We start from the raw sequence: 21,713 nt of genomic DNA, 5'->3' as shown, positions 1-21,713 counted from the left end.
CACACACACACACACACACACACACACACACACACACACACACACACACACACCTTCAAAATCGATCAATCACAACCCTCACACATTCGGAGCAGGCAGGAAGGATAGACTTTCAAAATGAAGGGTTTGAGCCTGATCCAGAGCAGATAAAAAAAAATCCAATAAATTGAGGCTTAGGATTTCCAGCAGCTATGTGTGCAGGTATGTATCATTATTGGGCCACTGACCACTGAAGGTTTGCTATATGCCAAAGTGTATCATGCTGAAATGTCAGCTAGCCGCTGTAGCTCCAGGACTTGTGCTTTTCAAGCCTCTGTGGCAGCTAAGCATTCCTTTGTCATGGTGCATCTCTATATCCGTGCAGCTCCAGCAACACATGGCCAATAGCATGTGGCCCTCATGCCAGAAGAGATTTTATAATTAGGGTATCCAGACAAAAAATGTGGATTCACCAGCACCTGACATATGGCTGGCAGTGTTACCTGTTAGAGAGTTGGAGACGCTGTAATGGACTCCCATCGCTCCTGAAGCTGCCCTGCAGGCTGTCGTCTTGCTTTTTTTAGTCCTTCTCCCAGCTTGTTTTAGCTTGTTAAACCTTTGCAAAAAGTAGACACTCTCGAGTGAAATATCAACGCCATACAGCGTGTGGCTTTTAAACTCATCTGCAATGAAGAACAAGAACAATTCGGTTTGCTAATGTGTGGTGATGGCTGTTCACGGTGGCATCTTGAAGCACCATATTAGAAAAAAAAAAAAAAAAAGGGTCTCAGACAGAACAGACAGAGTAATAAGTGATTCCCTGACAGCCTGGGATGATCATTATCCAGCAGTGTTTGATTGGCACTTTAAAATGTTTTGTGCAAGATAGAAATATAGGTATGGCACTTTCCAATGCACCTTAACAATCTGCTTCATGAGGACCTGAGAATAACCCTTCCTCCTCTGCAGGATTGTTAAGTTTGTTGAAACTCTCTGTCACTCCTAAAGGCTGCTGAGGGCTGAAGAATGTGTCATTTAAATGAGTATATTTTTAGCGAAATGCGCGCACACCTCTGTGGTTTATAAACTGTCTCTGGACACTGAGGTGAGCAGCCGGTGCCCACAGCGGCGCTCAGGGGAGCCACTGATTCCTTAAACCTACCGAAAGATAACTGGAAATTAACATATTGAGTTAATTACCCTAATCAGTCAGCACTCATTTATCAACCCGCATGTCTAAATTGCTTCCTGTCAAGGTAAATTGATTTTAATTGCACTTTGACCTTCTGTGCAATTCTTTTATGTCCGAGTTCTTATTGCTTCACATGACCTAAGTGCGACATGTCGGCGTAGTGCAAACTGACGGTGTTATTAGGCTGATTTTCATAACAGATAAAAGCCTGATATCTATCTTGGGTTCCCCATATTAAAATGTTCAGTTTAGGATCTCCTCAAAGTTTTGAGTTAATTTGAGGAGATAATTAGTTTTTGACAAAGCGCTCTCTGTACATGTGCAGCTCCCCACCTGCTCAGCGGTGACTCTCTGTCCCTGGGCGCTTCTCCTTTGCTCGCTCTTGTTCCAGGACATGGTCTGGAGAGGAAGGATAATTAGTTCAGGAAGAGTTTGCTGCCTTTGAGAAAGTGCTTCTCGGCTTTAGACAATTTGTCCTTTAAACGTCAACAACCTCAGCGCTGTGCAAAAGTCTTCAGTCATTGGCATCTTTGTGAATAAATGCTCCAGCCTGACTGATTTTTTTTTTTTTTTTTTTTTAATAAATGCACCCACCTTTGGAACTTTACCGAATGCTGAGGTGTTGTGATCAATAAAAATTGTTTATCTTGAGTGGTCTGTTCCCTGCAAGAGTGGGAAAAATGAGCAGGTGAAATATTAGCGCTAATATTTTTTTAACTTTCAGTCGATTTACAGAAACGCTCCGATTTATGTTTGGCAAACCTAGAGAAAGCGTTTCTCTGCGCTAAAGCTGAAAGGTGGCACATCAGAAGTTTCTATTAAAATCTTTAAAAATAAAGTAATTTTACAAGCAAACATGGAGTTTGCTTGTAAAATTGAGATTTTGTGTCGTCAGAGGGTAAAGAAAGCAGCGTCAGCAGCCGGTTCCAATTTCTTCTGGTGGATTTTATTGTTTAACATCGTTTTTTTTTTTTTTTTTTTTTTCTGACGTCCATCTCGAGTAGACAAAATCTTACTGATTTTATGCAAAACTGGCAATGCGCCTGCACTTCAACCATGAGAGAACAAGTCAAACCAAACGACAAAGTCTGAAGAAAGAAGTAGGAATAATATCATTAATCTAATTTACAAACCTATCTTACATAGTTAAAATATTTCATGCAGGGCAACTCAAAAGGTTACGTTAAAGAAGACAAGCAATGCAATACGAAAACACCCCCATCCATTTGGTAGGACCCAGTGATGTAATCAGTGATGTCATACATCTGTTTAAACAGGAAGTGCTGGGGCAGAGGCCCCTAGGTGATGCTGCTTTAATATTCTTGTCTATTCTTCTAGTCAGTCAAGTAGAGTGATTTTTTTTAGATTATTTTGTTTTATTGTGAATACATTTTATGTTATCTTATCTTTATCAGGATCTAAAATTATCATTTAAGTGTCTTTGATAAATATGATGGATTTCTTAAAATGCTTCAATGTTTTTCTTTTCTTTTTTTTGCCTCTTTTTAAGTCAATTTAAGATGAATCTTTTTGTTTGTTTATGTCTCTTATGACTGATGTATGAATTAATCTGGCATAAGAACATTGTCAATGGTCTGTTGGCTTGTAAAAAGCATCTGCAGGCACTTTATTACACAAAGCCAGTCACCAAAACACAAATTTCCCAAGATTTTAAGTCAGTCAATGAAAACTCCCACATGTAAAAATTCAGCTACAGTAAATAGTGTTTTAAAGAAGATTTTCAAATGATCAAATGTACCATATGTAGATGAAAAGGATCAAGTGTTTTTTAAGCGCTGTGTCAGGTTGTTGCTGGATTTATTTCCTGATTATTAAAAATATAATCAAATACTGCAGTGCACATTTTTACAGAAACATGTTTAATATATTTAATATTTGTCTATACCCAAGTTCCCTGATTTCGTGTTGTTATGACGCGAAAGAAAATGAGTAAAACTGCAAATAGAAAATTTTAGATCTTAAAAACTAAAGGTATAAAACTGATTCTAATGTCAAAATGTAATTGAAATGCCATTTCTTTTGCTTTTATTATTATTATTCAAATTTGAATAAAAGCAGGCTTCTTAAGAGGCGAAAAGCACTTTGCACTTGAATGTTACAACTTTACTCAAAACCAGTCTGACTTTTTTGGGGGAAAAAAGTACATGATTGTTTGATTGTTGATTATCATTTTCTGGTGGAACTATCATCCATAAAAACATTAATAATGTCATGAACAGGAAAACAACTCAATTAAACTCACATAAACGGAAAAAAAAGATATTTACTAGATGGGCTCATCAGATGATTTCAGAAAAATAGTTGAAGTGTAAAGCCACACAAAACCTTCAACATTAAAACAAAAAAAAAAAAATGGATAAAGGTAAATATAGAAATGTTTTTTTTTTTAAACATCATCATGTCATTTATTCACCAATGACGGTCTACAGCTATGAAATGCATATTTTGTAACCATTTAAACCCAAAGCCCTTTCAGGCCTTGCTTGACACATTATCTCTAGTTATTTGACACCAAAGTGACAATGTCCCTTTGAAACTCAGGAACTTTAAAGAAGATATTTAGAACCAGATGATTTTTTACTTTTATTCAAGGACACGAGTAGAACTGAATCATCTGGTGAATGAAAGCTTTTTTTTATTTTTTCTCTTCTGACAGACACTTTCCGCTATCTTGTTCACCCTCTTGATTTTTAAAAAGGAAATCAACTGGAGCCGTCTTTCACATGAGAACAAACCGTTGAGATAATCCGCCAATGAAAATGGCCTTATCTGCGTTTGTTATTCTCAGGAAATCTTAATGAGTCGTGCATGGGGTTATCAGCAAAGTTCTGTAGGGCTCGGCAGATGAAAGCATTCTGCAGCTAAAAAAATGAGGAAAAATTATTTTGCAGAGAGAACGAGACGCTGTTTCAACTACGGCGGGCCTGGACTGCGTTAGACAGCTCTCTGTAAAGGTTTTAATTTCTGGCAAAACTTCATCTACTTTTAAAATGTATGGATGCGGAAAAACCTTAAGCTAAAACTGAATATCTGTGATGCTGATCTTTTTTGTGGTGATAGAAAACAACCCATTACAAGTAGCCATGTAAATATACGGAGCATGCGATGACTTTAAATTGAGCGTTTTGGTACGTCGTTGGAAGAATAAATAAAGGTATTGTGCTGTCGGAAGAAATATTACAAAACACAAAATCCAGGTAAACAAATTTAAGATTTTGCGGATTTTCTCTCATTTACAAATGGTCAAAATTTTAAACTGCACTCAAATTCATAAGTCAAAACTATCAAAATTGTAACTATAATAAAGGATTAGTTGTAATGCTGGCTGATTTGGTCCTCTTGCTGTTATTTAAATATATTGGGTTTGTGTGATAGACCCAGCTTTTAAACATTTAAACTCCTTCAATAGTCCGCATATTAAAAGAAAAACAAAGGTTTAAGGAACAGAACACTACTTTATTGTGTTTCTGAAAACTTTTTTTTTTTTTCACGTTTGGCAGGAAACAATATTCTCCAGAAATTGGCCACTCTCATCAGGGAGTTCCTATGAAGAACTACGCACAGAGTTTCTCCATAAATGGCAGGTGATAAAGCCGAATTGGCTAAATGGCGGCTTTTTCTGTTGACAAGGATCCTTTTTGTCGAGTGCAGCACTCACAGGTTTATTTAAAAGCCGTGCTAATAAGAGTCCATCACTCCGACTATCCATTACCTCCAGTCGGTTACAAAGAAGCTCACTGCACCATTGTTTGAATTTAAGTAAACAAGCCACCCTGGCAGAGGGATGCAGGTGAATGAGGTAAAAACACACTTGCTAATCTGTTCTCCAAAAGGCATTTATTAAAAAAGTTGTCGGAGAACCCCCCGAAAAGTGCTTTCCCTCTCCAGATACACACTTCCACAGGCACAGAAATAAATGGCCGTGCGTGATCTCATGTGCACAATCAGAGACTTTGACGTAGAACTGCTCAACTCCCACATCATTACCGTTATTTTCTGTGAGCACTTTGATTGCGTTAATTACAGTTAATTGGCTGCCTCGTTCAGTTGAGCCATCATTACTGGTTATTTGTTTGTAACTGTATTCAAAGTTCTTTCTGGAGTTACCATGCCGCACCGAGGTTGTCGAATAAGAAAAAAAATAAAAAATAAAACGGCAGAAAGTTTCCACATTGATCCGGCAGCAATGAATCTAAACCCCAATTTGCAAAAGTATAAATATCTATTGAAGTTTAATTTTTTTTTTTTTTTTTTGCAATTCATTACTTTACAGCTTCAGTGTATTTATTAGGGATTTTTTTTGTAACAGCCCAGCACAAACAGAGCACAGTGAAGTTTTGGATAGAGGTGCTCTGGTCAGATATGACTTAAAATGAACTTTTGGGCCTACATGCAGAACATTATACATGGCAGAAAACTAACACTGCACAACATCTCCACTGTAAAACAGGATGGTGGCAGCATCATGCTGTGAAGAAGAGGAAAAAGATGGTTAGAGTGAGCTAATTGATAGAAAATTTTGTGAGAGGCTGCAAAAGTCTTGAGATTGGGCCTGGAGGTTCACCTTCCAGCAGGACAACGATCCAGCCTGAGCTTCTGTTGCCTGGTTCAGATGAAAATATTTACGTTTGAGCATACGTTTGAATATACTCAAATCTAATAATCTGTGACAAGACTTGAAAATTCCTCCCCAAATGGTCCCCACCCTGACCATTTGAACCTATTTTGGACAAGGGGCAAAGAAATCAGACACTTAATATGCAAAATCTGTAGAGACCTGCGCCAGTAGCAGCAGTAAAAGGACAAATCAGCAAAGGATGGACGTACATTTGAGTTATAAAAAAATTAAAAGATTGTATTGTCCTTCCATTTCACAGTAACCCACTACTTTGTGTTGGTTTATAACATTAAATCGCCTAAAGGCATTGCTGCTTGCAGTTATAATTTGATAAAAATCCAAAACAAAAAAAAATGTTCAAGGAGTATAAATAATTTAACAAAACACTGCGTATAAGAATTACTGGATTATTGAACGAGAAATTTCCACCTTGCCACATGTGGCATTATAAAGTAATGAATTGGCTAAAAAAATAAAAATGTTCCCGCTTTTTTTTTTTTTTTCTTTTCCCTTTTTGTGCAGAAACATTACGGTGAGCTCAGGAAGATTACTTGCTAAAATTTGCAAATACTCAGCCCGTACCGTCAGTGGAAAATCTGACTGATGATAAGCAGAGCAAACTCCCAAACACATTCTTCCTCTGAGGTATGTTAAAAGATAGCTGGATTTATTAGCAAAGCGAAGCTCCAGGTGACACCAAGATAGAGTCCTTTACCCTGTTTCACTCATTCGGTTAGCTAACATTTCCCCGAGGCAGATCAGTTCAACCAACTATAAATCTGAGCCCCACCTCACCGATTTCCACATGCTGGTCCAAATAGCAAAGAGAGAAAAAGATGAAGAAGAAAAGTTAAGTTTGGGAACCGTTTTTGTCTGCAACGACAAGTTGAGACATTCCATTATTACACATGTATTCATATTGAAACGCTGAGCCTTTCTTTACGCTAGAGGCTGTATTCAACAAGGTTTTCCATGGTGAGTCCTTGGTTGGTGTTCTCCTCACCGTCGACCTGGGTAAGCCGCAGTCTTTTGAAAACGGGCCATCTTCAGATGACTGGAAGACCTCGTCCACCGGCGAAGGCGCAGACCTCCACCGACAAACACCTCCTCATTCCGGATGAATGATCTGTGCTACCGCCTGCCTGACTCCCTCCATCAAACCTGGCCAGCACTCATAATAAATGATAGCGCGGGACAATGCCCTATTTTCACGACAGAGTCATCTGTCATGCCAGCCCAGACAAAGCCCCCAGAGTTTCATCATTTTCACACACTGCTTGCAGTGAAGTAACAAAAAAGAAAAGAGAGAGGGGAAAAAAAAAAGAGAGAAAAATCCAGCTTCATCTGTTCAGTAATGGCTGTGGGATGCCTTGAAAACATACTCGGTGTGTTTACTAAATCAGACACATTTTATCTCAAGGGCTCTACATGGATTTATGTGATCTGCTTTGGTGTTCAATCTTTCGTCTGATGCAACTGTCCATATCTTAGTTTTTCTTATTTACGAGTAAATCTGCTCCTTTTCCTGGTCGACATCTTATTTCATGGCTGTTACATTCAGTTTCATGCATTAGTCTGTTAATTAAACCCTCATTTAAATATTTTTGGGAGACGTTCGATGCTTAGTGTCAATTTGCGGGTCTATCGGGTCACCTCCTCTGATCTGCCACAGCAGAAGAGGCCCTGTGGTCTTGTAATTGTACACTAGAGACAACCTTGACGTGCGCTCTCTCATCTCTGGCCATACTGTTATAGCGGTGGACACGGCTTCTTTTTCATAGGCATCCAAAATCAACAACAGGATGTGTCCGTGAACTAGTTTTAGATTTCAAAGCCCGTAAATAAACTTCTGCAGAGGAATAACATATCACCGTTGTGAAGGTTGATGTAAAAAGATGCTCTGTAAAAAGAGACAAAAACCTCAGCAACCTTTTTGAAGAAGAGCTCAAGCATGAACATAAATTTAAATGTCTTTTTGTTTTTGTTTTTAATGATAAATCAAAAAGAACTCACAAGTTAGATGATGGGGTAGTTTTTGACCAGAGTGTCCAGTCAATGTTTTTTCTCCTTCACTATTTCGTACTCTAGAAGTTTTCCTTCATTAATGATGGACACATTTTCTTTGACTCACTCAAAAATCGAATAATTTATAACTTTTTTCCGTGAAACTTTGTTTCAGTAATTTATTTATTTATTTTTTACTCCAATTAGTGATATTTATCAGAAGGAATTTTTTTAGGGGTCATATCTGTCACTTTTCATAATATTAAGTTTAAAATATTTTGAAAATGATACAACAGAAACAACCTTTATTGTCCCGCAATGGGGGAAATTCAGGTGTAACATCATAACCAGGTGTAAAAGTTCAAACACAAAAAATAATCTTATGTACAATGAAATAAAAATAATTTAATAATTACAATCTAATTCTTTATGACATTTCACAATTATTATTATCATAATTAATAAAAAAAAGGCCAAATGTCAAAAATAATACACTTGTAAAGCACATGGTACAAAGACGTTTACCTACTAAAATGAAAATTAAAACAATCATTTACAATTTAAAACTCTAAAAAAGGCTCATTTAAAGTATTTCACTGCTATATATTTGAACAAGGGGAAATTTTTGTTTACTTTCTAGATGACCAATAATGTTACGTTTGCTAACCTGATGCGTTATTAAAACTTAAGAAGTAGGAGAAAAATGACAACAAAAATGGCTTCTAGTGCTCTGCAAGCAACATCACACACACAAACAGCGACGTCATCCTCCAGTGCAACAAGACGACGCTGATTTTACCCAACATTCAATAAGGCGCTCAGTTTTTCACATTAAAAATACTACAGGCTGCTCTGCGATCAATGGACGGTTCTCATCTGCTTCGGTTCATGTCACCTAAAGTCAGACGTTCTAATAAATTTCCAATCTACCAAATCTGAAAGAGTATTGACGGCACAAAAATGTCAGCTGGAGATAAAAACGTGTGCACTTTTCGGCTTCAAAGCTCCAGGGCAATAAAATCCCACAGCTGCTCAGAAGCCAGCGACATATTCCAATAAAAAGTTATCTTCAAATGACAGGATAGCCTTAAACACCAGTTTTAACCTTTTATTATCTGTGTCTTGTTTTCCGTTGTGCTTTGACAATATGACTGGGCAGGCCTGTGGTTGAAGATATCGGATGTCTCTTGTCGCTGTTTTTTCTTCTTCAAGCTGAAAAAAAAAATAAAAAATTGCAAAGGAGGTAAAAGCCTGAAGAGTTGGTGTGTGACATAAGCATAATGCATTTCATAGTCCGCTACACAGAATGCGTCCACAGACAACAGGAAGCCATTTATTATCAATATGATATTTCGCCCGAGTGACGTTTGATCCGAGACAGATGATCCAAGAGCACACAAAAACATTTACGTACCTGATCTTTGAGAGCCGCGCCTCGAAACATGAATAATCACGGCGGCGTAGAAATGACAAGGCATGTAGCTGCACTCTTTAGGGGATTCTGACAAAAGCCTATCTGCCTTTTCAGCCGTTCCTCCTGTGTTTCAACCTCCACTCCGGGTGATAGATTAAATTTACATGGCAGAGGAAGTGTTGTGAATGCTATGAGTTGGGCACCTGGGCGCTGGCAGGCAAAGACAGAGTACTTTGTGAAACAAATGTAACAGCACTATCTATCTGGGTTATTAGAGTCCCCCCACAGGATCCTTTTCAACAGAACACTGGCCATTATGTGGGCCACAGAGAAACAATGCAAGAAAAGGGTCTGGCTGTGGCGACACAGCAGAGGAATTAACTAAGGAGCGCTGAATCCTCGCCATCCTTCCATGAAGCCCAACCTTGAGTAGATGGGATAATGAGCGAATGTGCAAAGAGTTCGGGAGAGCTTGTTGCTGAAGAGAATCTGAAGTGACAAATCGGTGCGTGTGTGTGTGCTTTTTATTCAACATAAACATGACAAACAGGTTGGAGGTATGCAGCCTTTCCACTAGTTAGATAACACAAACTTTGAATGGATTTTTCTCTTTTTCTTTGAGAGAAAACAGAAGCTCCTTTATAGTCAGCATACACAGGCAGGTGATTTTTTTTTTTTTTTTAGGGGAGCTGCAGAATTGTAAAGTGCTATTGATGACAAAAAAAACAACAAAAAAAATGTTGGCACAATTTGAAAAGGAACAGCAGGGAAAGCAGGAAGCGCAGTATAAACTGAAAGAACGTGTGCTTGTACCGATGTTTGCATGATGTCGCAGACTGAGACGGGAGATGAAAGTGAGTAATTGATCATGTTGCCGCTGTCCTCGCTCTTTGCCGAATGTTCCAAAGGATTAGTCTTAGGGTGGATGGATTAAAGCAAGGTGAGAAGGAGAGGAGAGAAGAAAGAGGAGAACATTTGCTCGCTAATCCCCGGTTGGTTTGGCGGTGCAGAATAACAGGACTTAATGTAAGAGCGGTTGTCTAAATGTTCCCGTCCTGGTTGGCGACGCCCCCAATGTTCTTACTTCTCTGCAGCTCCTAAATCTTAATTTCTGACTATTGAATTAGCAGGTTAAAAATCTCATGGAGTCCCATACTTCTCCCTCCACCCCCAATTTCCTGCACTTGCAGATTTGCACATTTGCACAACTTCTTTTAATCAGATGGATTTTGTGGTTGATATAAAAAGTCTCCACGGTGACTCTGGCAGTCCTAACTCATTTGCAATGCAATTATACACAAGCAGTTTAGAACAAGTGTGTGGCTTTTATTCAAACACTTTCGCTGCAGCGACGGTGCCATCTCACATGTGATTAGTATGTTTTTAGGCAACTTCCTGTGTGAATTCTTGTAAATTCAGACTTTTCCTATGGTGCCTTATGTCCCAAATAAAATCCAGTGCAGCAAATTGCCTTAAGCAACCAACTGTGTGCCATTTAATTTCAACGTTAAAGCATGGTAGTGGGACGATTATGCTGTGGGAATGCCTACTTTCAACAGTTAGAGGTAAGATGGTCAAAGTTGATGCAAAGAAGAATGGAGTTCATCTGCCAAAGTTTGACTGCTCTACACCAGAGCAACATCACCAAACATACAGTCAGAGCTAGTTGGAAGATTTAGACCAAACACAACTTATTTTAAACATTAACAGGGAAACCAGTCAGAAATAATAGGGAGATGAAAGGAGTTTGCTGCAGGCCAGCCCTGGACGATTGTGGGTTGTGGTTTGGAGATTCTTCTTCCATCAGGACAGCAACACTAAACACACATCCAGAGCTTAAATACTCTGCAAGCATGTCAGCGTGCTTTGTTTATGCCAAAGCGTATACATCTGCCCATTCAAATGTCCCATTCAAAATCACGATATTTAATTAAATGAAGGCAAAATATTCTAAAGTCAGCTGTTACGCAATAAAAATTGGGCATACAAATTACAATCTCAGGATATGTAAAGCTGGCATTGACATTTCCCAAAAGTCGTGAACCTGTAACATGTTGTGCTATAATATTTTGATTAATTATCAATTTCCCCTCATTTCTCAATTATGCACCACATTTTGTTGGTTCCTCCCTCACCGCACTCTCGCCCAAAAGAACACTCATTGACATTTACTCTTGTAATGTGCAATATTATTATTACCACCAACATTTGCAATGCATTGTGTTCTTTTTAATATGCGTAGGCCTGTCATAATAATCAATAAATCAATTAATCGCATGATACATTAAAACAAACTCAATCATTTCCGTTGGCATAATTTATCGTTTATCTCTTTTTTTCTCTCTTTCCAGCAAAACCTGGATGACAAAAGTCTTCAGTTTGGTGCTTTGGTCTCAACTAAACCTTTTTTGAAGGACAATTTAGTTTACAAAGACTTAAAAATTCTTTTTATTTGTTGTTTTGTTTATTTATTTTGCATATTTAAGATGTCTTGCAGCTCCAGAGTTAAATATTCATTAAGAATTTAAAGTTTACTTTAAATTACTTTAAATTCTCTTAGAATGTGCTCCTCCATTATTATCTTGCCTTTGCACCATATTGCTTAAAAATGGTCTCAAAACAATATTGTCGTTTATCGCAATCAATTCTGGAACAATTTATCGTCCAGAAAAATTGGTTATCGCACATCGCCTTTGAAATAAAACTTTTTTTTTTTGCATTGCAGTGTGTAGAGTTTGCATACGTAACACTGCAGGCAGTGGCGGGAACGCTTGTGTACCTCTGCACCAACAAGTCTGCAAAGCTCTGCTTCAACAGGGAGGTCATTAAGGGAGCGTTTAATTAAGGCCGGGAATAAGGTCAGTGTTGGAAGGACAAACATATTCTAATAAAGTGTGGAAGTTGGTTGCGCGAGGTTCCCACTCTGCTCTCTCATAGATCAGGCCGGGCCATGACGACCGCAGCTCAATTTGTATCCCCGCTATTTCTATGCAGATTAAAAGCTCATCCATCAATTTAACCTCGCTCTCATTTTGATTACATGTGGCTCCTCTTCTCTTCCTTTCTCGCCTCTTCTCCCTCTGGTGGTCTCTCTCTGGCCTTTTATGGTTTCATCGGAACAAACGTGCAGCCATATTCTTAATTAAATCAATCTGCCGGGGCCAGCAGGTGAATCCGCTCACCTTTGCTGTAACTCACTCGGATCAACACATTCACGCTGACCTTGACCGTGCTAATCTGTCGCTCCTGCACCTTTTGGACCGACACGCAGGCGTGGAGCGAGCGGAAACATTGAGGAGTCGGTGCATTGCAGAGGACTGGGTTTACTTGAGCTGAAAGATGTTTTCACAAACGGTGCTTTATCATTTTATTGCTCACTTTTGCTCATGTCACGAAACAGTCGTGTGATTTATTCCTCTCCGTTGAGCCTGTTTAAGAGTCGTCTAGCAGTGATGATGAGCGGAGAGGGAGGGGTTTCTCTCTTAATGGAGGAAAAAGTGTTTAGCTGAAGGGTTGTATGGGAAAACTAATATCAAAATTAAAGGCTGTTTTGACTTTATTTAAACTTGACAACTCTTCGCATTGTGCAAGACACTAAGCTTATTTCAACAATGGCTAAACTCAAAACAGAAATCTTACCTAAGCTGCCACCATCCTTGTTAAATGAACAAAACCAGCAGCCACACAAACCCCTGCAGTCTAATAACAGCAACCAATATCACTACCTCGTGTCCTATTTCCTCAAATTTGGTTCACTTTTTGATGTTTTTTTTCCCCTTTAGCTGGGCCTGGCGACCTGCTGGTCAAATCTTCTCTTCGGTGTGAACAAAACAAAGGAGTGAATTCAAATCCTATCAAAGAATCTTGCAAAGCAGTGTTTCGCAAATCAGCCAGATTCTGGATGGTCTTTGCAGGCGTCCAGGACAGATTTTGTGTGGTTTATCAGAAGGACGCAGTGTTATAAGCGTGAGAGCACTGACTGTTTAGTGCATGCAGAAAGTTTCTGCTGCTGGTTGTGCTGCTCCTGTTGTGTAGCGATGCTGAAAATGATGGTGGACATGCAGGAACTTTCAAATGTGCTGAATTAAGTAGAACTGAATGTGCATGTTTTAGACCTCACTCGGAACATGTTTACTTTTTAGGTGAATAAATATGTAAGTAGATTGAGTTAATGAAACCTTACTGAAATAGGTAACATGTTCTTATGCCATTTTTTCCCCCTGAGAGAATAAAAGCCATAACTTTAAAAGCCATTTAGCAAAACAGGACCTGGTTGTGTGATGTGAACAGCTCAGTTAGATTTAATGATGATAAAATTAATACATTAGCTTCTTTAGCTGGACTCAGTGACAATGCAGAATAAATTGGCAATATTTAATTAAAGCAAATACATTTCACTTCTTGTGCTACCTGTTAAAAAAGCTGGAGCTAAAAATGATCCCTTTGCCTCTATTTATTTACATCTACATGAAAGTTCAAAACAGTAATTTCTTTGCCACAAAACCATAAACAGCGAAACAAAAATCCCAACATGAATTTTATATTTAATATCTAAGCATTTGAGGTGACGGGTAGAAAAACATTTTGAGCTGGCTAATTTCATGAGAGTCTTAGTCACGTCATCTCGGTGTGTGTCTCCGTTGCTTCTAGACGTTTTGTCAGTCTGCTTTTACTTCTCCCTTCCTCAGTCCATCTGTTAGCGATGCTGCTCATCCAGCCTCACACACCCCCTCTTGTGTTCCTGCAGCTCCGCGGATCTATGTTTGGATCTATGCTTCTGTTTTTGGATTCTTAAATCTGTCACGCATCTGAGTCACTTTTTGCTTCTTATGACAAAGAGAACATTTAGGGATTGTGATTCAATTGTTTCCCTGAGTAGCAAGAATACGGGAAAGAGGTACATTCTGAGAAGGCCTGACATACATTTCATCTTGGAGATTTAGGTATTCGCTGTGCCCCTGCGTTAATGTTCCAAGAACAAATTTAATTTATTTGTACATTTCTTTAGCGTCATTCTCTATCTGGACTAAATACATATTCAGAACGTGTGCCTGAACGTAATCGAAAACATTTTTATACCACACCTGCAAACAAAGTGAGGAATATATCATATTCTGCTATTACTGTAAGACAAGTAAATGTCACAGCAGATCTGCCATGAAATTAACAAATACAATATGTCTTTCCTCTGCTGAAACCGGCAGAAATATGTGGTTGAGTGCAGTGGAATTGCTTTTTTGTGCCATGGCGACTTTAAGTGGCAGCTTAACATCATCGTTGGATAACAAACAGGGCTGCACACAGGCAGAGTTCATGCTGCGAGTTAAAGTAAGTGATGAGATTTTTCTTAGAGCTCTGCCTTCACGGAGAGTGTCATAGCAGAATAGATCCTCTGCTTAGTGAGCTTCTTGACCATTCCAGCTATAAATAAAGAAATTTCTTTGAAGACAACACATCTACAGTATGAAGCATTTTAAAACAGCTCCAAAACATTTTTTTTTTAAATAAATGTACATGTATTATATAGAATCATCACACAAAGAGAGTAATTTGATGATTAGGGCTTTCATATAAGGAAAGCCCTGCAATTTTTGTGTATTAAAATCAAACATTTTAACTTTACACTTTTATTTTTTTGCGTACGTATAATAAATGCATCTAGTTCTGAAGGGCAATGCTATCACATACCTGCATTTAACTTTTTATTTATCGATTTGGGTTTTTGGTCTATTTACTTCGGCTGCCTCAGCTTCCAGTCAAACACTTGGAAAATAGCAAAACTGCAGCTCGGGGAGAACAAGTGTCAGGTGGCCAAAATCAATAAGAGTGACAAGTGAATGTGTGATTCAACGAGACACCTGTCGATCCACAAACACAAACACGCCTCAAGAGAGTCTCTTCGTATCCCTTGGCCTTGATTTCTTTTTTGAAGATTGTATCAGAAAAGTAACTTCCTGTCTTAGCGAGTTAGAGAAGCGGTTTGTCATTAGTCCTTTAGTTCACCTTCGGTTCACATGGTTCAAAGAGGAAGTTGAACTCACACAAAATTCAAAAGCCAAATCCACCATCGTGATTTTTTTTCCCCTTGACGTTTCGTTCTGTTAATTTCTATGTGGTCAGTATTGTTAGAAAGCTGTTGCCTCATTAGCTCATTCAGTTTCTTAGTTTATGTTTGTGTCGTGTTCTTCGTGGATGCAGATTTATTTCTCATAGTTCAGTGTTTATCGTTTTCCCTCGGTTTGTCGTTTCTATTGTTGCCAGCAAGGCGTATCTAATAAAATGCTCAGCAGGTGTGACTGTCGACGTTACGCCACGCACGTCGCAATAAAAAAACCCCAAAAACAAAATCACGTTGAATCGTAATCATTTTTTCAATTCAGCTTATGTTAGATATCTTTGCAGTGAGCTTTGGGAGTCTGTCTCCTGATTAGTTGAAACGGGCGGCCACATAGTGCTGAACTTCTTGCACACAGACTCTAATATGTCACTAAAGGTCACAGACTACATATCGCATAATAAACTACGACATGAGGAGGTTTTACGTAAGAGGTGCCAAAGTGAGGATAAAATGCAAAGAAACTTGATTAACATCAGTAATCTTGATGTTAATAATGAAGTTTAACAATTCAGGTTCTACATTGGATCAGTTAATGCTTTAAAGAGCTTTAAGTGCTTTCCTGGAATATAGCACAATCAAGTAACGATGTTACCTTCAGTTATAAAAATGCTCTACATGTCAAATATGACTTAAAAGAAATTTGACTTTTCAATTTGACGCCTTGAAATTGGCCTCTGTCTCTTTAAGAACACTTCCTGACACTCTGCCTTCATCACAGCAAGGCTTTTCCTCTGTGCCATTTACAACAGCTTTTAGGGTCTTTGGACTGAGAAGTAGTTCCTATGATGAGCTCAGGAGAGTCGCAGTTCCACCATGTTTTTGCTAACTGCGGCTGCCGCTAGTTTGGTGGAGCTGAGTGGGGAAAGCGGGAGGGGTAGAGGGGCTGTGTGAGGCGGAAACTCATCTGGATGCTGCACCTCTAAGGCGGAGCTTTGGGTAAAGAGGCGGTGCTTCGCATGAGCAACTCTTTAGCTGGTCTTGAACGGATGATTCAAGGATTTCTCAAAAATGCATGAAAGGATCAAAGTAACACTCCAACTATGTTTTTGATGAGGGGAAAAACATTACAGCCTGACATAATGCTCAGAAAAGTGAATTTTACATAATGTCCTCCTTTAGTACACATTGATAAAAACTTTGAAAGCCCAGTTTGTTTAACGTGATCAGATGTTGTTTTCACTGGTTGGGTTCAGGTCTTTCCATCAAGGTAACTTTAATTGCGTTCCTAGTAAAGAAATGCACTGCAATTTTGTTTGATTTGTTTGTCATGCTTATACGACTGAACAATCATCCTCTCTCATTCCCTATAAATATCACATCTACGCATTAAGCGTACTTGCACATAAATTGCACGTCACACAAACACTTGATGAGCCGGGTTGTCTGCTGTAGCCTCCACAGATTTTCATAGATATCTTATGGAGAAATTTCATTATATTTCACCGAGGTGTTGCTCTTTTCATTTATCTGATGTGTGGTTTTATGCACCTTGCATTTATTTTACGCTGCAGCATCAGCCGGTCGAGCTCTTGGCGAGCTGAAATTAATGTTATCATTGCCTATAGAGTAACAACTCTCAGATTGGCAATTTGATGTGGGCCGGGGATGCTATTTTCAATGTTGTTCACTGGGGAGACACAACTTTCCTCTTGGATATTAGGAAAAAAAATAAAATCTATCTCCTTATTTGTGCTCCTGTAATTGACTCATATATTCTAACTTTATTTAAACCTTGTGAGTAAAATACTTTAGATCTACAGCATCCAAATCTAGGTTAAGCAGGATGTTGGAGTAGATCAGATGTGAGTGACCGAGCACAGAGACCCGGACACAGACACGCCATTACGGCTAACATGCACCTGCCACTGCTGCCTGTTAAAAAAGAAGACATCTGGAAAGCCACAGACCGCTTTGATAGCGGTGAATATGACAGTTCATTCTCTCCCGCCTTCCTTTGCCTCAGTCCCTGCAGCTCGGTCAGGCTCTCTAATTCTATCTCTGTCTCTTTTAACATGCTCCTCCCTCAGTTTGTTGATCCCGATATCTTCTCTTTCCTCCCTTCGCCCACGCTCTCTTCTGCCTGTGATGGCTCTTCCTGACACCTCTGTGCAGTTAGCCAAATGTCACAGAACAGATCCTGAAATACCAACTGGGCAGTCGATATAGGAAAGAAATGATTGGGAGTGGGGGGCGGGGGGAGGAAGTGGTTTTTGTCTTGTCCATCCAAAGGTGCAGTGGACTATCTGAAACGTGGCTTATTGAAGCCAGGAATCCGGTGTTGGAAGAGAGCAAAAAGGGGTTATTTTAAATATATTCTGCCTACTTGGTTTTGACAACTTAAGCAGTAAAAAGTTTGGATTATTATTTTCTTTTTTTTTCGAATGTGGAATCTAAAAATGACTAAAATCTCAAACTTTATGTCGATGACACACTCAACATCAGTAAATGTACAGTTGAGACCAAAAGTTTACATTCACTGAATGAAAAGACACAATTTTATTCTCACTGTCTGAAGTTAAATCAAATAAAACTTTGCTTGCTTTGTCACATTTACCAAAAATAATTTCTATTTGCTAAACAAAATGAAAGCAGACATAGAGGCCATGACAAATGTTTAGTTTTAGTCGAAGTACATCACATGCCAAATGGAAATAAAGGGATGAATCTGGACTTTGGGGACATATTTTCCCTTCCTGTCTGCTGTGCATAATGACACGTTAGCTGGACCCACTTCTGTCTGGAAAAGCCAGGCCTTGTTAAAGAGCAGCACTGCTATGTGACGACAGCGTCTTTAGGATAAGAAATATAGAGATTTTACCATGTGTTCAAAGATAATTTAAGTTTTTTAAACTCTTGTAATTTTGACACTTGGACTGTGATTGGCCGTCTTTTGTCAGCACCTAATGTCGGTCCTAAATCTGTCGCAATAACTAAAAGACACTTTTCATTGCATAAAACTTTCATGCGGCAGAAATGGTCTTTTTCTTTATGTTCTTGTTAATATGCAGGAATCTTAGAGGAAAAATTGGGGCTTATGGTGGAGTGAAGTGAGGCAATAATGTGTGTTTTTTTATGCTTTCAGTGTGTTAATTCAATCAATGTTGGCTAGGGTCAAGAATAGATATTTCTTTCATTTCGTGAAAAGAATAAGCCTATAATCTGCCTATAATCAATATTAATGAGCAACTCCTATTTAAGCCTTTGTTTATGTTTCGGCCAATAATTTGAAAATAAAAATGGCAACGATGGAGCCTCGTTTGCATTGCATGACATTTATGCTTCTCTAAATGTGGCTGAGATAATATCCTTTGTTTACACTTATCGTGTCAGAAAGATAATAATTGCTTTTCTTTACAAATAAAGATACAGCAAGGCTACTGGTGCAACAGCTCATCCCAGGTAATGCCGCCCCAGTTCAGTAAAACATTGCTTGCCTTATATTTCTGTCGTGACGGTGTACTTTAAGTGAAAAAAAAAAAAAAAAATCAACAAATTGCCTGACAACAAGACAGGTCCAAATCAATACAGAGAAAACAAAATTGTTAAGAATAATCAGAGCATATATTAGAGTCCTTATGCCACCTATTAAGCAGCCCTGATTTTTTTTTTTCCACCCTGTCTCCATTTGAGGATCCAATTTGTTCTGACCTTTAATGACACAGCATGTAACTGCTGGCTCAGGAGCCAGACATTAATAGACAGGAAGAAGAAAAACTATTACCAGCCAGCTCTGCAGAGGTGTCGATAGAAGGCAAATGAAAATCTCTGACTGCATGTCAGACTGCGGCATCTTCACCTCGTCTTTTCACCAACCCGCCACACATTCCAGATCACCTTTATCCAGGATGCCCCTGCTGTCACTTTGTTGAGTAAATAGTCGACATGTGAGTTTTTTTTTTATTCACTTAGAAAAAAAAAAAGAAAAAAAAAAGAAACGGTGTGTTTCTTAAATAAGCTGCTTTGCATTTTAAAAAAACACATTGTGATCCCATCGTAATATGCTAGGAATATAAAACGTACAACACCGAAAGATGTAATACCTTTAAGCTAAACATTGAATCTGATGAGAGCCGTTCTGGATATAAAAAAATAAAAATAAACACGCTGCTTTAAGCGCACGTTGAGGTGGCGGGTTGCTTGCCCGACCCCTGTCAGAGGCTTCCTCTCCTGCAGGATCCTCTACATGCTAATTACGGCCAGCCTGTTTGTCGTGGTTCACCTCCTTCTCTTGTTTACTAATGAATAGCATGCGTGTTGCTGCCGGAGCCTTTATCGAAGCGGATTAGGTGACCTCTCTTTTCTTCTACTGGCATGCACGGCAACAGGCCCAAATGCTCATCCCTTCAAGCTATCAGCCAGACACACCTTCAAAGGGCGTCTTATTTCCCACCCTGTGGGTTTTTCGCTCCTTAATCCTGGAACACACGGCGATTCTTTTTACCTGCTGAGATGCGTCCGTGATCACTGGGAGTCTGTCCGTCTGATCAGGGAGCCGAGCGGTGGCCAGAAAGGATCAAAGCTCTTTTAAAGTGCACCTTGGTGGGACACCTGAGGGTAGCGCATGACCTCCAGGGTCCTCCAATCCATGCACAGTTGTTTTGTTCTGCTAATTAAGAAGCAGTGTTCTGGCTGATTGCTTTCCAGTGTGTAATTACTAAACCGTCTGCTGAGAGTGCTTTCAATGCGAGCGCCAGCTTTTTCTCCTCAACCATGAGGAAGCCGCGCTGCAGCTTGGTGATGCAGAAAGCCGGGGTTATGAACCTCATTTACTCACATAAGAGCCAAGGTTTCTAAACAAAGATGAAGGACGACGTGGGGGGAACCCCCACACAAGTCCCTGCATGCTCATTCGGTTCCTCGCAAAAGTATTCATCCCCGTTGAAGGTGCTGCTGAGCTTTTCATGTCGTGTCACGCAACAACAACAAACCATGAAGTATTTTGTTTAGGTTTTAGGCGGTGGACAAGGAGAGCACAAAGAGTATAATTCTGTAATGGACAGAAAAAAAAAGGGCTTAGTGTGCCATTCTATCGATCTATCTTTAATCTGATAGCCTGAAAATCCAATAAAACCAATTGACTTGAGAGGTCACCTAATTTGAAAATAAAGTCCACCAGTGTGTAATTTATTTCCAGCATAAATAAAGCTGTGTGTGTGGTGACAGCTGTATTTATACCGGTTTGTTAGGGAGCATTAGCAAACAAACTGAATCATAAATAACAAGAAATGCAGCAGGGACAAATTTGTAGCGCAGATAAAACATAAGATAACATACAAAGCTTTCAGCATCTCGCAGAGACGTCGAATCAGAAGAGCAGACAAAGAGACCCATGGCAACTCCGCCAGGGTAACTGTGGCAGGTCATTTTCCCAATCTGGCTCCTGGGTATGAGTGACCTGAAGAAAGTCAACGTCGAAAGAAACAGAGTTCTGCTTTACAGCTTATCTGCAAATCCTCTAGGAGACTCTTTTCAGATGGAACCAAAACTTTATGGCCGTGCAAAACACTTGTAGAAAGCTAACACTGGACATAATCCTGATTGCACCATCATTTTGGTGAAGCACAGTGGTGACAGAATGATGCTGTGGGGAGGCTTTTCTTTTCCCCAGTGGCAGGTTGATGTGAAGATGAACGGGGCGCAGTCAGATTTAGACCTCACACAATCTGGAATCAGTCGCAAGAAAATGTGTTCCCAACAAATGGCGCAAGTTTTCATTTGTAAAAAAAATAAAAATAAATAACAAATATTGTCCTGCTCTACCACAAAAACTTGCAGTAGAATAAAGTTTATCCAGAAAGTATTCAGAGTGTTTAACTTTTTACACAATTTTAAATGTCTGTCTTATTGCAAATACTATTACATACATTTATTTCCCTTACATTTCTACACATTGTGAAAATGTGGAAAAAGAGTGTTTGAGATTTCAAAAAAAAAAGAAAACAAAACAAATCACATTTAATTAATTTACTACTTTATTGATCCTCTTTTGGCACCATTAACAGCCTCAAGTCTTTCTTACTTACTTATAGTGTCTGTAGGTAGTTCTGTCCATTCTTCATCACTCTTCTTCAGCGAAGACGTCTGCACAGCCGTTTTCATATCTCACCAGAGACATGTGTCCTTCCACATTAAGTTCAATCAATTGAATTTACGACATGTGGAATCCATTTAGGCTGCAGAAACACAAAAAGGAAGATCAGTGGAAACGGCTTATGCTGTGTATGCTTATGTAAATGTAATTTATTTTTCTGCGTTTGATAAGCTTGCAAAAATCTCAAACTTTTTTTCCCACATTGTCATAACGGGGTAAGATTTCTTACATAATCCTTTCCTTTAATAATAATCCTTTATTTTAACATAATTCAGG

This window comes from Poecilia mexicana, unplaced genomic scaffold (assembly GCF_051168715.1).
Source record: "Poecilia mexicana isolate PSO_F unplaced genomic scaffold, ASM5116871v1 scaffold_10, whole genome shotgun sequence".
Classification (NCBI taxonomy): Eukaryota; Metazoa; Chordata; class Actinopteri; order Cyprinodontiformes; family Poeciliidae; genus Poecilia; species Poecilia mexicana.
The sequence above is the reverse complement of the archived record's forward strand: the minus strand, read 5'-3'. Positions refer to the sequence as shown.